This window comes from Pseudophryne corroboree, chromosome 11, assembly GCF_028390025.1.
Source record: "Pseudophryne corroboree isolate aPseCor3 chromosome 11, aPseCor3.hap2, whole genome shotgun sequence".
NCBI lineage: Eukaryota > Metazoa > Chordata > Amphibia > Anura > Myobatrachidae > Pseudophryne > Pseudophryne corroboree.
In genome coordinates this window covers 7,035,246-7,052,705 of record NC_086454.1, presented here as the reverse complement: position 1 = coordinate 7,052,705, position 17,460 = coordinate 7,035,246, and positions in this window count along the sequence as shown.

Genomic DNA, 17,460 nt, shown 5'->3' with positions numbered 1-17,460 from the left:
AAACAATATGGGAGGGGCTGTGATTGAGGACCTCACTCAGTGCATGTCGTGCAAGATGTATGCACACCTGGAGCTACCGGCCCAGTGTGATTACATCTGCACGAGGTGTGTGCGAACGGTTGCCCTGGAAGCCCAGGTAACTGATCTAGAGCAAACCGTTACGCAACTGAGGGGGATTCACAATCTCTAGCGTAGTTTAGACAGAACGGTGGAGGAGTTGCGGGAGGGGTCACTGGTAGAAGAGGATGATGATCAGGTAGCCAGTTGGGTCACAGTTAGAAGGAAGAAAAAGAGGGGGAGGCACGACATTTCCGAACTATCAAACCCGAACAAATTTGCCCGATTGGACGAGGAATCGGAGGATGATAGTGAAGAAATGACGGTGCCGGAGGAGACTGCTCCCTCTAGCATCCAGAGGTGCGGTCCCTCTGGCGCGGTTGGGATAAAAGATAGAGAGGTACCTAGTCAGATGGTGGTGGTAGGGGATTCTATCATCAGGAAGGCAGATAGGGCAATCTGCTACCGGGACCGTGATCGCCGTACAGTCTGTTGTCTCCCGGGTGCTCGGGTACGGCACATCGCGGACCGGGTAGATTGATTGTTGGGAGGGGCTGGCAAAGACCCGGCGGTCTTGGTGCACATTGGCACCAATGACAAAGTTAGCGGAAGGTGGGATGTCCTTAAGAAAGACTATAGGGACTTAGGAAAGAAACTGAAGGCAAGGACATCTAAGGTAATATTCTCGGAATTATTACCCGTGCCACGCGCTAGTCCAGGGAGGCAGAGGGAGATTAGGGAGGTAAATGTGTGGCTTAGGGATTGGTGCAGGAAAGAGGGGTTTGTGTTCCTGGAACACTGGGCGGACTTCTCAGTCAGACGCCATCTCTTTTGTCGTGACGGATTGCACCTGACTGAGGAGGGGGCAGCGGTGCTGGGGGGAAGGATGGTTAGAAGGTTGGAGGAGATTTTAAACTAGGAGCCTGGGGGGGAGGGTTTAGCTAGAAACTACAGGTCATGCAGTGAGAATAGTGGGGATGGCGGTAGTAAACAAAATGGGGGAGAAGTTGGGGGGAGGGTAAGAGCAGGCGGTAAGGTTACTAACATGGGTACTAAAAGGGATTTTACCAAAGCACTAACCAATGACGATTACTGGTCATCCTTGCTACATAAGGTGAAAGATGTCCCTAACGCAGGGGAAAATACTTATCTTAGTTGTATGTATGTAAACGCCAGAAGCATTACTGGTAAAAAGGGTGAACTAGAAATACTTGCAGCAAGCAAACAGTATGATATTATAGGCATTACTGAAACTTGGTGGGATGAATCTCATGATTGGACAGTCAATCTAGAGGGCTATACACTGTTTAGGAGAGACAGACTAAATAAAAAGGGTGGAGGGGTGTGTCTTTACGTAAAGCCGTTTTTAAAACCTAATATATGGGAAGATATTCAGGAGGGGACTGTAGACACTGTCGAGACATTATGGGTAGAAATTGCATGCGGGGAAAAAGGAATAAAAAAGTTAGTATTGGGTGTATGCTATAGGCCGCCTGGTATCAACGCATCTGATGATGAATTGTTACTAAAGCAAATTGAAAGAGCAGCAGGAGTAGGAGACATAGTAGTGATGGGAGATTTTAACTATCCAGAGATAAACTGGAAAAACGATTCATGTGATACTGCTAGGGGCAATATGTTTTTAAACACACTTAATAATAACTACTTAGTCCAACTAATTGAGGAACCAACTAGGTACAATGCAATCTTAGACCTGGTATTAACAAACAATGGGGATTTGGTATCAGGTATTATAGTAGGGGAACCCATAGGAAACAGCGACCACAATATGGTCACATTTAATATCAGTTTCTATAAACAGCCCTATACTGGCTCAACTAGGACTTTAAACTTTAGCAAAGCAAATTTTGAAAAGATGAGAGTATTTTTCAGGGATATTGAATGGGAAGGTTTGTTTTTAGGAAAAAATACTACGGAGAAATGGGAGGTACTAAAATTCCTGCTAGCTAAAAATACACTCAAATGTATTCCTGTGAGTAGCAAAAAAAGGAATAAAAATCATAAACCGATGTGGCTTAACAAAAAGATTAAGGAACTTATGGGCAAGAAAAGGCGAGCATTTAAAAAATACAAATCTGACGGGGAAGCAGAGTCATTTCAGCACTATAAGGAATGTAACAAAATTTGCAAAAAGGAAATAAGAGCGGCTAAAGTAGAAACTGAAAAACTAGTAGCAAAGGAAAGCAAAGCGAATCCCAAAAAATTATTTAAATACATTAATAGCAAGAGATTAAAGAAGGAGAGTATAGGCCCTTTAAAAGACAAGTTGGGAGTCTTAAGCAAAAATGATAATGACATAGCGGACACACTAAATTAGTTTTTTTCAACAGTATTTACTAGAGAGGACCCAATTCAGGGACTGACACACAATCTTAATAATGAGAATATGACACTGATAGGTACTTATTTAAGCGAGGAAGTAGTCTGTGACCGATTAAAACATTTAAAGATTAACAAAACACCAGGGCCCGATGGCATTCATCCAAGGGTTCTAATGGAGCTTCACTCTGAACTGGCAAAACCGCTATCTTTGATCTTTAAGGAATCAGTTATATCAGGTATGGTTCCCAAAGACTGGCGTATAGCAGAAGTAGTGCCTATATTCAAAAAGGGAAGTAAAGCTGAACCAGGTAATTATAGACCAGTTAGTCTTACATCTATAGTGGGGAAAGTATTGGAAGGTATTCTAAGAGATAGTATTCAGAAGTTCCTTGAAACCAATAAGGTCATTAAAAGGAATCAACATGGGTTTATGAAGGACAGATCCTGTCAAACCAACTTACTTGGCTTTTATGAAACAGTAAGCGCAAACCTAGATCAGGGTAAAGACGTGGATGTAATGTTTTTAGACTTTGCCAAAGCGTTCGATACTGTACCACACATGAGACTTATCTACAAGCTACAAGAATCAGGGCTAGGAAGCACAATATGCACTTGGGTCAAAAACTGGTTAGATAATAGGGAGAAGCGCGTTGTGGTTAATGGATCTTTTTCAACTTGGACTGAAGTGCTAAGTGGTGTGCCGCAAGGCTCAGTATTAGGACCGCTATTGTTCAATATTTTCATTAACGACCTAACAGAAGGTCTAGAGAGCATGGTGTAAATTTTTGCAGATGATACCAAATTGTGTAAGGCTATAAATGCCGAGTCTCTTCAGAACGACTTAGTTAAATTAGAAGCATGGAGAATGCGCTTCAACACAGACAAGTGTAAGGTAATGCACTGTGGTAACAAGAACAAAAATTACACCTACCTACTAAATGGGGTAAAATTAGGGGATTCTGTACTGGAAAAGGACTTAGGTGTCCTCATAGATAGCCAGCTAAGCAGTAGTACCCAAAGTAGGACTGCAGCAAAGAAGGCTAATAAGATATTAGCATGCATAAAACGGGGTATTGATGCTAGGGACGAGAGTATTATTCTCCCGTTATATAAATCACTAGTGAGGCCACACCTTGAATACTGTGTACAATTCTGGGCACCGTACTACAAAAAGGATATCCTGGAGCTTGAAAAGGTACAGAGGAGGGCGACCAAACTAATTAAGGGCATGGAGACGATGGAATACAAGGAAAGGCTTGAAAGACTAGGCATGTTTACATTGGAAAAGCGGAGACTAAGAGGGGATATGATCAACATCTACAAATATATAAGGGGACAATACACAGAGCTTGCGCGGGACCTGTTTTTGGTTAGATCAACACAGAGGACTCGTGGACACTCGCTCAGGTTAGAGGAGAGGAGATTCCGCACAATACGGCGTAAAGGCTTTTTCACGGTAAGGACAATAAGTGTTTGGAATTCCCTGCCCGAGGGAGTTGTAATGGCGGAATCTGTCAACACCTTTAAGAATGGGTTAGATAAATTCCTATTGGATAAGGATATCCAGGGGTATGGTGCATAGTCATGCATTATAGTTACTATAAATAGGGATAAAATGCAACGGCTGACAGCAGCATCAGTCAGAAATTTTAGTCAAATCATCATGCATAGGAGACCACAAATAGGTTGAACTCGATGGACAATTGTCTTTTTTCAACCTCAGATACTATGTTACTATGTTACTATGTTACTATGGCCCTCATTCCGAGTTGATCGGTCGCAAGGCGAATTTAGCAGAGTTACACACGCTAAGCCGCCGCCTACTGGGAGTGAATCTTAGCTTCTTAAAATTGCGACCGATGTATTCGCAATATTGCGATTACTAACTACTTAGCAGTTTCAGAGTAGCTCCAGACTTACTCTGCCTGTGCGATCAGTTCAGTGCTTGTCGTTCCTGGTTGACGTCACAAACACACCCAGCGTTCGCCCAGGCACTCCCACCGTTTCCCCGGCCACTCCTGCGTTTTTTCCGGAAACGGTAGCGTTTTCAGCCACACGCCCCTGAAACGCCGTGTTTCCGCCCAGTAACACCCATTTCCTGTCAATCACATTACGATCGCCGGAGCGAAGAAAAAGCCGTGAGTAAAAATACTATCTTCATAGTAAAGTTACTTGGCGCAGTCGCAGTGCGAACATTGCGCATGCGTACTAAGCGGATTTTCACTGCGATGCGATGAAAAATACCGAGCGAACAACTCGGAATGAGGGCCAATGTCTCTCATATATGTGGAGCTATAGACAGTATCCAGGTGATAATACACCATACGTTTACATCTAATATACAGTTATACACCAATCTAAGCCCTACACTGGAGAACACTTCTGCACTGTGCAGTCCCATAGTAGGGTGGGCAGGACGACAAGATGAGGGTCACAAGAAAGTGACTGGCCCTCCTGGATTAAGTGCGTGGACGACACCAAAGCTTTGGAGGAGTCGTCCTTTGTGGTAATAATCGCATATGTTAGTGCGTGTGTGATTGGTACCACGGCGATGTCACTGCAAGTCTGGTGGAATGTATTCCGCCTTCTCCGCACATCCCGCCCTAGTGTCCTTAACCCCAGTGCTGGACTGGGACATGAAGGTCCCACCGGGGGACTGCAGTGGTAGGGGCCACAAGGTTAAGAGACTTTGCTAATCATGTGGTGCACACGGGCTCCTGGTCCGGGGGGCCCCAAACTGCACACTCTGCACCCATATATTATACTTACCCCCCCGGAGTCCCGTATTTCCAAGTGATTTGCGCATGAGCACTGGACGTGTCCCCGGGAACAAGGCGTGGGCACCATGTTCCCGGAGACCTGTGCAGTAGATTCTGGCATTTTGCAAGTGTCTACTAGCTGCCGTAGAGGAGGGGGGCCACAACCGAAGCTGCACACGGGTCCCCTCTTCTCTTAAAACCCCCCTGAGAGGACATAACCTGTAGACAACAAGTGTGGGTGGCAGGATGGTGGATTTTGGTGCAGATTGTACAGGAACAAACCAAGCAGCCGTGTTCATCCATGTTCCTGCTCTGCCAGGTAACGGACCCGCTAATAGCATAACATTGGATAATGCAAGTGCACAGTCTGGAACCTGGAGGGTTGGGGCCCACCAGGGATTTCCCCGGTACCCCTATGGGCTGACCCTGTTTACCCCTGGTACATCCTCCTCTCCACTTCTGTCAGTTGCTGGGTCCCAGAAATTTCCTTCATCTTTATCCTATGAACTGTAACTAACTATCTGCGTTCTCCACCTGGAAGACCCAATATCAGCAAGAACTTATCCTTGTCCTATGCTCCCAGTGTCACCCCCTCACCATTGCCACCCAGGGGCAAACGCAGGATTTAGTGAAGGGGGTTTCTGGGTGGAGGGGAGGGGGGAGTGGTGTCTATGTATATGTGTGTGTGCATATATATATATATATGTATATATATATAGATACACACACACACACACACACACACACATATATATATATATATATATATATATGTATATACATTTAGCCATATATAAACTAACACACACATACATACATACATACATACATACATACATACATAAACACACAGGCACACATACATACAGACATGCATACATATATAACTTCAAATATATACATACTGTGCACACATTGGGGGTAATTCCAAGTTGATCGCAGCAGGAACATTTTTAGCAGTTGTGCAAAACCATGTGCACTGCAGGGGGGGGGGGGGGGGGCAGATATAACATGTGCAGAGAGAGTTAGATTTGGGTGGGTTATTTTGTTTCTGTGCAGGGTAAATACTGGCTGCTTTATTTTTACACTGCAATTTAGATTGCAGATTGAACTCACCCCACCCAAATCTAACTCTCTCTGCACATGTTACATCTGCCTCCCCTGCAGTGCACATGGTTTTGCCCAACTGCTAAAAAATTTCCTGCTGCGATCAACTTGGAATTACCCACATTGTTTGAACACTGTTTTCCCCACCAGGGGCTGGGACTGGAGCAGATGGGCAGCAGCGTGAGGACGGAGGGAGCTGCTGTGGCTGAGCATGCGCAGCCAGCAGCTCCCTTCGGGCATTTTGTAAGAAGAGTAGCTCTCCGTTGCTGCAGCAGGGCAGCAGCTTCACGGTCGCGATCGCGTACACGATCGCGGCTTTTAGCTGAGACGGGGACAGCTGTGTCTCCGTTTCAGAAATAGAAAATTCGGCTCATCAGGGGGGTTTCCAGGTACTCGGAAACTCCCCCCCCTGCGTGCGCCACTGCCACCATAATTTCCTCCGTCTCCCTAGCCGGCTGACTTGGTGTCATTCTTGACTTCATTCCTCTCCCAGTCAGGTTCTCTCGGCTGTTGAAATATTCTTAGAATATGTCATTTTCTTACCCAAGATGCAAGAAAAACTGTTATCCATTTTCCTGCCTTGAATAATGGGTCTTCCTATCTAACAATTCAACCAATCAGCTCCCAACTGTCATGTTACAGGTTGTGATGTTACTTTCTCTCTCCGCTTTATCTCTCTCAAAGGATACATATGGCTCCTAGGGGTCTATTTACTAAGCCTTGGACAGAGAGTACCAGCCAATCAGCTCCTGACTGTCATTTTTCAAACAGCCTGTGACTTGGCAGTCAGGAGCTGATTGACTGGTACTTTATCTCCATCTAAGGCTTAGTAAATAGACCCATTAGTCATGTCTGCCTTGTTGTTTGTTTCTTTTTGAATTTCAACCTATGACCTTGACATCACTAGTGAATAGTACGTCAAGCAGCAGTTTGGTTAAAAAAAAAAAAAAATCCTAATTATACGGAATTAAATGAGTGAAATGTTGCTAATTACTTTTTAATTTCTATAGAGATGTTTACAGAGCACTGTACAATGAGTATTAATGCACTGCTTGGAACGGCTGCTAATTCTCCCATATTGTCTGACTTAATCTCAATTACTATAAATCATATTGTCATCATCTCTAATTGCAAATTGTGTCTACTAAATACTAATGTGTCTTTATGATGCTTTTTCTCCTGCAGAATAATTCCATGCGCGGCGGTGAGGCGGCCGGCTGCACGCTTGCAGTTTGGTGTGCAGATTTATAGAAGTGCAGAATACCTGAAGAATTCCATTACTGATCCCTCAAACAGACGCACATTCATAATATAAGAGAGTTCTCTTCCTATTAATGTCTGGCGCTGATTTATCGCTGCAGGACGCATTACAATGTTGCCTGGAGTCTCCAGGTTTGTACTTTGTATCTTCGGCCTCAGTTATTACTGTAGCAATTTTCTGGTCTGACAAATCAATGGTTTGAAAAAGTTTGAGATGATATCGCATAAGGTGGGTGTGTTCTACCGGAAATCTAGGACTGGAAAACATTTCGCAGTAGTGTGATAACTATGAAGATCAGAACCGCTATGTCCAGCGTTAAGTACATCTCCGACCGGCCTCTTCCTCTCAGCTGCCGGGGTGTCCTTTGTTTTCTTTTAAAAATATATTAAGCAAGAATAAAGCACAGGGTTGTGACGCTAATTAATTTGCATAGGGAGACATATGATATGCTGCAACATTTTAGGTTTAAAAATTGGGACACTTTTGCCAGTGCCAACAATCTGTTCAGCCATGTCCTCAAATTTTGGACCGCTGCACCACAGAGTAGATCATTAATGGATATTTGCACAATCACCTGTATTTAGCATACAAATACAGTACTGCATGTTCAATGTACTGTGTGTTACTGACATATTGTTTCTAGATTTTCTTGCATAAAGTTGGACATCCTTTGGGACAGCTATACAGTACATAACAATTAATGAGGGTGTGGGCAAGCTGGAAAGTACTGGCAAGAACCTGAACACTGTCACCTAAACAAATCAAGGTATCCCAATATTAGCCCTCCAGCTAATCAAAGTAATGCCATAATACTGATTGCTGCATCCTTATGCCAGACCATCGCTCACACCATACACACTGTAATACCGATTGCTGCATCCTTATACCGGGTGGTCTTCAGGTTGCCGACTGTCGGGCTCCCGGCGCACATTATACCGGCGCCGGAATCCCTACAGCCGGCATACCGCCAGTTTTTCTCCCTCGTGGGGGTCCACGACCCCCCTGGAGGGAGAATAAATAGCATGGCGCGCATAGCGCGCTACCGTGCCTGCAGCGTGGTGAGCGCAGCGCGGCGAGCGCAGTGAGCCCACAAAGGGCTCATTTGCGCTCGCCACGCTGTCGGTTTGCCGGCGGTCAGGCTTCCGGCGCCGGTATGCTGGTCGCCGGGAGCCCGGCCGCCGGCATACCATACCACACCCCTTATACCACAACATCGCTCGCACCATACACACTGTAATACTTATTGCTGCATCGTTATATCACAACATCGCTCACACCATATACGCTGTAATACCAATTGCTGCATACTTATATCACAACATCGCTCACACCATACACATTGTAATACCAATTGCTGCATACTTATACCAGACCATCACTCGCACCATTTACACTGTAAACCAATTGCTGCATCTTTATACCACACCATCTCTCACACCATACACGCTGTTATACCGATTGCTGCTACCACAACATTGCTTGCGCCATACATATTGTAATACCAATTGCTGCATCCTTATACCAGACCATCTCTCACACCATACACACTGTAATACTTATTGCTGCATACGTATACTACACCATCGCTCACACCATATACGCTGTAATACCGATTGCTGCATCCTTATACCACACCATTGCTCGCACCATACACGCTGTAATACTGATTGCTGCATCCTTATACCACATTATCGCTTGCACCATAAATGCTGTAATGCCGATTGCTGCATCCTTATATCACAACATCGCTCACACCATACACATTGTAATACCAATTGCTGCATACTTATACCAAGACCATCACTTGCACCATTTACACTGTAAAACCAATTGCTGCATCCTTACACCACACCATCGCTCGCACAATACACATTGTAATACCAATTGCTGCATCCTTATACTAGACCATCACTCGCACCATACACATTGTAATACCGATTGCTGCATCGTAATACTAGACCATCGCTCGCACCATACATATTGTAATACCAATTGCTGCATCTTTATACCATAGCATCACACACACACCATATACATTGTAAAACTGATTTCTGTATCCTTATACCACACCATCGCTCGCACCATACATGCTGTAATACTGATTGCTGCATCATTATACCACATCAGTGCTCGCACCATACACATTGTAATACTTATTGTTGCGTCCTTATACCACACCAATGCTTGCACCATACCCACTGTAATACCAATTGCCCCATCCTTATACCACACCAACGCTCACACCATATACATTGTAATACAGATTGCTGCATCCTTATACCACACCATCATTCACACCATATGCACTGTAATATTGATTGCTGCACCCTTTTACCACACCATCTATTGCACCATACACACTGTAATAATGATTGCAGCATCCTTATACCACATCATTGCTCGCCCATACACACTGTAATACTGATTGCTGCATCCTTATTCCACACCATTGCTCTAACCATACGCAATGTAATACTGATTGCTGCATCCTTATACCAGACCAAAGTTCACAACATACATGCTGTAATACTGATTGCGGCATCCTTATACCAGACCATCGCACATACCATACACACTGTAATACCGATTGCTGCATCCTTATACCACACCATCGCTCACCCCATTTACACTGAAATACCAATGGCTGCATCCTTATACCACACCATCTATTGCACCATACACACTGTAATACTGATTGCTGCATCCTTATACCACACCATTGCTCGCACCATACACGCTGTAATACTGATTGCTGCATCCTTATACCACATTATCGCTTGCACCATAAACGCTGTAATGCTGATTGCTGCATCCTTATATTGCAACATCGCTCACACCATACACATTGTAATACCAATTGCTGCATACTTATACCAGACCATCACTCGCACCATTTACACTGTAAAACCAATTGCTGCATCCTTATACCACACCATCGCTCATACAATACACATTGTAATACCAATTGCTGCTTCCTTATACTAGACCATCACTCGCACCATACACATTGTAATACCGATTGCTGCATCATTATACTAGACCATCTCTCATACCATACATATTGTAATACCAAATGCTGCATCTTTATACCATAGCATCACACACACCATATACATTGTAATACTGATTTCTGTATCCTTATACCACACCATCGCTCGCACCATACATGCTGTAATACTGATTGCTGCATCCTTATACCACATCAGTGCTCGCACCATACACACTGTAATACTGATTGCTGCGTCCTTATACCACACAAATGCTTGCACCATACCCACTGTAATACCAATTGCTCCAGCCTTATACCACACCAACGCTCACACCATATACATTGTAATACAGATTGCTGCATCCTTATACCACACCATCATTCACACCATACACACTGTAATACTGATTGCTGCACCCTTTTACCACACCATCTACTGCACCATACACACTGTAATACTGATTGCTGCATCCTTATTCCACACCATTGCTCTAACCATACGCAATGTAATACTGATTGCTGCATCCTTATACCAGACCAACGTTCACACCATACATGCTGTAATACTGATTGCGGCATCCTTATACCAGACCATCGCACATACCATAGACACTGTAATACCGATTGCTGCATCCTTATACCACACCATCGCTCACCCCATTTACACTGAAATACCAATAGCTGCATCCTTATACCACACCATCTATTGCACCATACACGCTGTAATACTGATTGCTGCATCCTTATATCGCAACATCGCTCACACCATACACATTGTAATACCAATTGCTGCATACTTATACCAGACCATCACTCGCACCATTTACACTGTAAAACCAATTGCTACATCCTTATACCACACCATCGCTCATACAATACACATTGTAATACCAATTGCTGCATCCTTATACTTGACCATTACTCGCACCATACACATTGTAATACCGATTGCTGCATCATTATACTAGACCATCTCTCACACCATACATATTGTAATACCAAATGCTGCATCTTTATACCATAGCATCACACACACCATATACATTGTAAAACTGATTTCTGTATCCTTATACCACACCATCGCTCGCACCATACATGCTGTAATACTGATTGCTGCATCCTTATACCACATCAGTGCTCGCACCATACACACTGTAATACTGATTGCTGCGTCCTTACACCACACCAATGCTTGCACCATACCCACTGTAATACCAATTGCTCCATCCTTAGACCACACCAATGCTCACACCATATACATTGTAATACAGATTGCTGCATCTTTATACCACACCATCATTCACACCATACACACTGTAATACTGATTGCTGCACCCTTTTACCACACCATCTATTGCACCATACACACTGTAATAATGATTGCAGCATCCTTATACCACATCATTGCTCACCCATACACACTGTAATACTGATTGCTGCATCCTTATTCCACACCATTGCTCTAACCATACGCAATGTAATACTGATTGCTGCATCCTTATACCAGACCAACGTTCACACCATACATGCTGTAATACTGATTGCGGCATCCTTATACCAGACCATCGCACATACCATAGACACTGTAATACCGATTGCTGCATCCTTATACCACACCATCGCTCACCCCATTTACACTGAAATACCAATGGATGCATCCTTATACCACACCATCTATTGCACCATACACGCTGTAATACTGATTGCTGCATCCTTATATCGCAACATCGCTCACACCATACACATTGTAATACCAATTGCTGCATACTTATACCAGACCATCACTCGCACCATTTACACTGTAAAACCAATTGCTACATCCTTATACCACACCATCGCTCATACAATACACATTGTAATACCAATTGCTGCATCCTTATACTTGACCATTACTCGCACCATACACATTGTAATACCGATTGCTGCATCATTATACTAGACCATCTCTCACACCATACATATTGTAATACCAAATGCTGCATCTTTATACCATAGCATCACACACACCATATACATTGTAAAACTGATTTCTGTATCCTTATACCACACCATCGCTCGCACCATACATGCTGTAATACTGATTGCTGCATCCTTATACCACATCAGTGCTCGCACCATACACACTGTAATACTGATTGCTGCGTCCTTACACCACACCAATGCTTGCACCATACCCACTGTAATACCAATTGCTCCATCCTTAGACCACACCAATGCTCACACCATATACATTGTAATACAGATTGCTGCATCTTTATACCACACCATCATTCACACCATACACACTGTAATACTGATTGCTGCACCCTTTTACCACACCATCTATTGCACCATACACACTGTAATAATGATTGCAGCATCCTTATACCACATCATTGCTCACCCATACACACTGTAATACTGATTGCTGCATCCTTATTCCACACCATTGCTCTAACCATACGCAATGTAATACTGATTGCTGCATCCTTATACCAGACCAACGTTCACACCATACATGCTGTAATACTGATTGCGGCATCCTTATACCAGACCATCGCACATACCATAGACACTGTAATACCGATTGCTGCATCCTTATACCACACCATCGCTCACCCCATTTACACTGAAATACCAATGGCTGCATCCTTATACCACACCATCTATTGCACCATACACACTGTAATACTGATTGCTGCATCTTTATACCACACCATTGCTCGCACCATACACACTGTAATACTGATTGCTGCATACTTATACCAGACCATCATTCGCACCATTTACACTGTAAAACCAATTGCTGCATCCTTATACTACACCATCGCTCGCACAATACACATTGTAATAGCAATTGCTGCATCCTTATACTAGACCATCACTCGCACCATACACATTGTAATACCGATTGCTGCATCGTTATTCTAGACCATCTCTCACACCATACATATTGTAATACCAATTGCTGCATCTTTATACCATAGCATCACACACACCATATACATTGTAAAACTGATTCTGTATCCTTATACCACACCATCGCTCGCACCATACATGCTGTAATACTGATTGCTGCATCCTTATACCACATCAGTGCTCGCACCATACACACTGTAATACTTATTGCTGCGTCCTTATACCACACCATCATTCACACCATGCACACTGTAATAATGATTGCTGCACCCTTTTACCACACCATCGCTCACCCTATTTACACTGAAATACCAATGGCTGCATCCTTATACCACACCATCTATTGCACCATACATACTGTAATACCGATTGCTGCATCCTTATACCACACCATCGCTCACCCCATTTACACTGAAATACCAATGGCTGCATCCTTATGCCACACCATCTATTGCACCATACACACTGTAATACTGATTGCTGCATCCTTATACCACACCATTGCTCGCACCATACACACTGTAATACTGATTGCTGCATCCTTATACCACATTATCGCTTGCACCATAAACGCTGTAATGCCGATTGCTGCATCCTTATATCACAACATCGCTCACACCATACACATTGTAATACCAATTGCTGCATACTAATACCAGACCATCGCTCATACAATACACATTGTAATACCAATTGCTGCATACTTATACTAGACCATCACTCGCACCATTTACACTGTAAATCCAATTGCTGCGTCCTTATACCACACCATCGCTCATACAATACACATTGTAATACCAATTGCTGCATCCTTATACTAGACCATCACTCGCACCATACACATTGTAATACCGATTGCTGAATCATTATACTAGACCATCTCTCACACCATACATATTGTAATACCAAATGCTACATCTTTATACCATAGCATCACACACACCATATACATTGTAATACTGATTTCTGTATCCTTATACCACACCATCGCTCGCACCATACATGCTGTAATACTGATTGCTGCATCCTTATACCACATCAGTGCTCGCACCATACACACTGTAATACTGATTGCTGCGTCTTTATACCACACCAATGCTTGCACCATACCCACTGTAATACCAATTGCTCCAGCCTTATACCACACCAACGCTCACACCATATACATTGTAATACAGATTGCTGCATCCTTATACCACACCATCATTCACACCATACACACTGTAATACTGATTGCTGCACCATTTTACCACACCATCTATTGCACCATACACACTGTAATAATGATTGCAGCATCCTTATACCATATCATTGCTCGCCCATTTACACTGTAATACTGATTGCTGCATCCTTATTCCACACCATTGCTCTAACCATACGCAATGTAATACTGATTGCGGCATCCTTATACCAGACCATCGCACATACCATAGACACTGTAATACCGATTGCTGCATCCTTATACCACACCATCGCTCACCCCATTTACACTGAAATACCAATAGCTGCATCCTTATACCACACCATCTATTGCACCATACACGCTGTAATACTGATTGCTGCATCCTTATATCGCAACATCGCTCACACAATACACATTGTAATACCAATTGCTGCATCCTTATACTAGACCATCACTCGCACCATACACATTGTAATACCGATTGCTGCATCGTTATTCTAGACCATCTCTCACACCATACATATTGTAATACCAAATGCTACATCTTTATACCATAGCATCACACACACCATATACATTGTAATACTGATTTCTGTATCCTTATACCACACCATCGCTCGCACCATACATGCTGTAATACTGATTGCTGCATCCTTATACTACATCAGTGCTCGCACCATACACACTGTAATACTTATTGCTGCGTCCTTATACCACACCATCATTCACACCATACACACTGTAATACTGATTGCTGCACCCTTTTACCACACCATCGCTCACCCTATTTACACTGAAATACCAATGGCTGCATCCTTATACCACACCATCTATTGCACCATACATACTGTAATACCGATTGCTGCATCCTTATACCACACCATCGCTCACCCCATTTACACTGAAATACCAATGGCTGCATCCTTATGCCACACCATCTATTGCACCATACACACTGTAATACTGATTGCTGCATCCTTATACCACACCATCGCTCGCACCATACATGCTGTAATACTGATTGCTGCATCCTTATACCACATCAGTGCTCGCACCATACACACTGTAATACTGATTGCTGCGTCTTTATACCACACCAATGCTTGCACTATACCCACTGTAATACCAATTGCTCCAGCCTTATACCACACCAACGCTCACACCATATACATTGTAATACAGATTGCTGCATCCTTATACCACACCATCATTCACACCATACACACTGTAATACTGATTGCTGCACCATTTTACCACACCATCTATTGCACCATACACACTGTAATAATGATTGCAGCATCCTTATACCATATCATTGCTCGCCCATTTACACTGTGTCAAAGTCAGAAAAATATCCCTATACACGCTGCCATATTTGCACCTCACGCTGGTCCGCGCTGCGCATGCGTGCGCTTTCCCGTGATAGCGCATACCCGCTGATGCGTGCACCCGCTCGCATCGGTATGCGTATTTACGGTAAAGAGTATGTAGTCGTAGCGTGCGACCCAATCGTTACATATTTTCACAATTAATGTAGTTTGTAGACCATGGTCCCTTTGATAGATTCTGAAAGTTTGGTTAATATGGAATGTCCCTGAACGGAAGAATCCCTCTTTGTATTGTGCTAAGGGTCTAACAGGAATCATACAGCAGTGTTTGGTACCCATCGGAAGAGTATTTAAATAGCAATATTCCGGTGTTGGTTTGGAGCGTATTAATCGCTCGTGCGGATAGTTATGGACATAAGAAGTTTATGTCCATTTCTATTATTTACTCATACTCAGGTATGCGGCGGGAAACCTAGTTTCCCACCCACCTGAGCCGTTTGAAATCGTCACAGCCCACCTGTATGAATCACCCTATGACCTTTTGTTATAGTGCGAAGCCGAATTCCTGCGTCCAATGGACAATGAGGTTGTAGGGACCATTAGATTGCATTGTGTGAGTAGCATAAAAGACGGGCCTGTGGCATCCAGCTTTCACTTCTCATCAAACGGTTCTCATTGCTGATAATCGGGAAGCTGGATGTCCAGAGGCGCATGCGATCATACCCTTTGTGCGTAAGTTTTTCTCCGTAACCATATTGTCTTACCGTGAGCCAAACTCTCTCTCTCTCTCTCTCTCCCTTCTCTTTCTCTCGTATCTCCCATTGACTAGTATTGTATTGTATTAGGTCAGCATAGTATTGTATTGTATTTCTTGTATAGTTATTCGGTTAGGAAGTCTCTGTTATATTGTAGTGTATCATTTGTACTGTGATTCTTTTTGCAAGTATAATAGTTATAATACAGATAATAGGCTTTGGACCCTAAACCAGTATCTGTGTATTTCCTATAGTTTTAAGTGTTCACTCGAGCGTCGGTGACGCTCAAGCAGCTTTGTAGTTAGTCAGGTTACACAAGGTTGCACTTACACCCTGTATTCACATTAAGGTATTCTGTGTATTTCATTGATAAAAGGTTTAGACATAAAGGTATAGCGTTGTGAGCGTCTGCGCCGCTGGTGATCTCCTCGTGGTCTCGAGCGTCCGCTACGCCATAGCGAATCATTACTCTAGTCATCACCAATAACTTGCTGTCCTGTGATCACTGGGCCGTGAGCGAACGTGACGCTTGAGCGTCTCGCCTACGGCTAAGCGATCGTTACGCAACTAGCGTGCCCTTACGGTACTTCTTAAGTAAACAGCGTACTGTGTTCTTAGACTTCATTAAGGGTTGTTTATACGACAAAGGAATTTAACATTGTCAATTGGGGGACTCGTCCTGTCCTTCTCATATCTGCACTAGGTAGATCAGCAGACATTATCCCCCAGCAAAGGGTGGGAGGTTGTCTCGCAGTGCTGACGGGATAAGCGTCTGCTTCA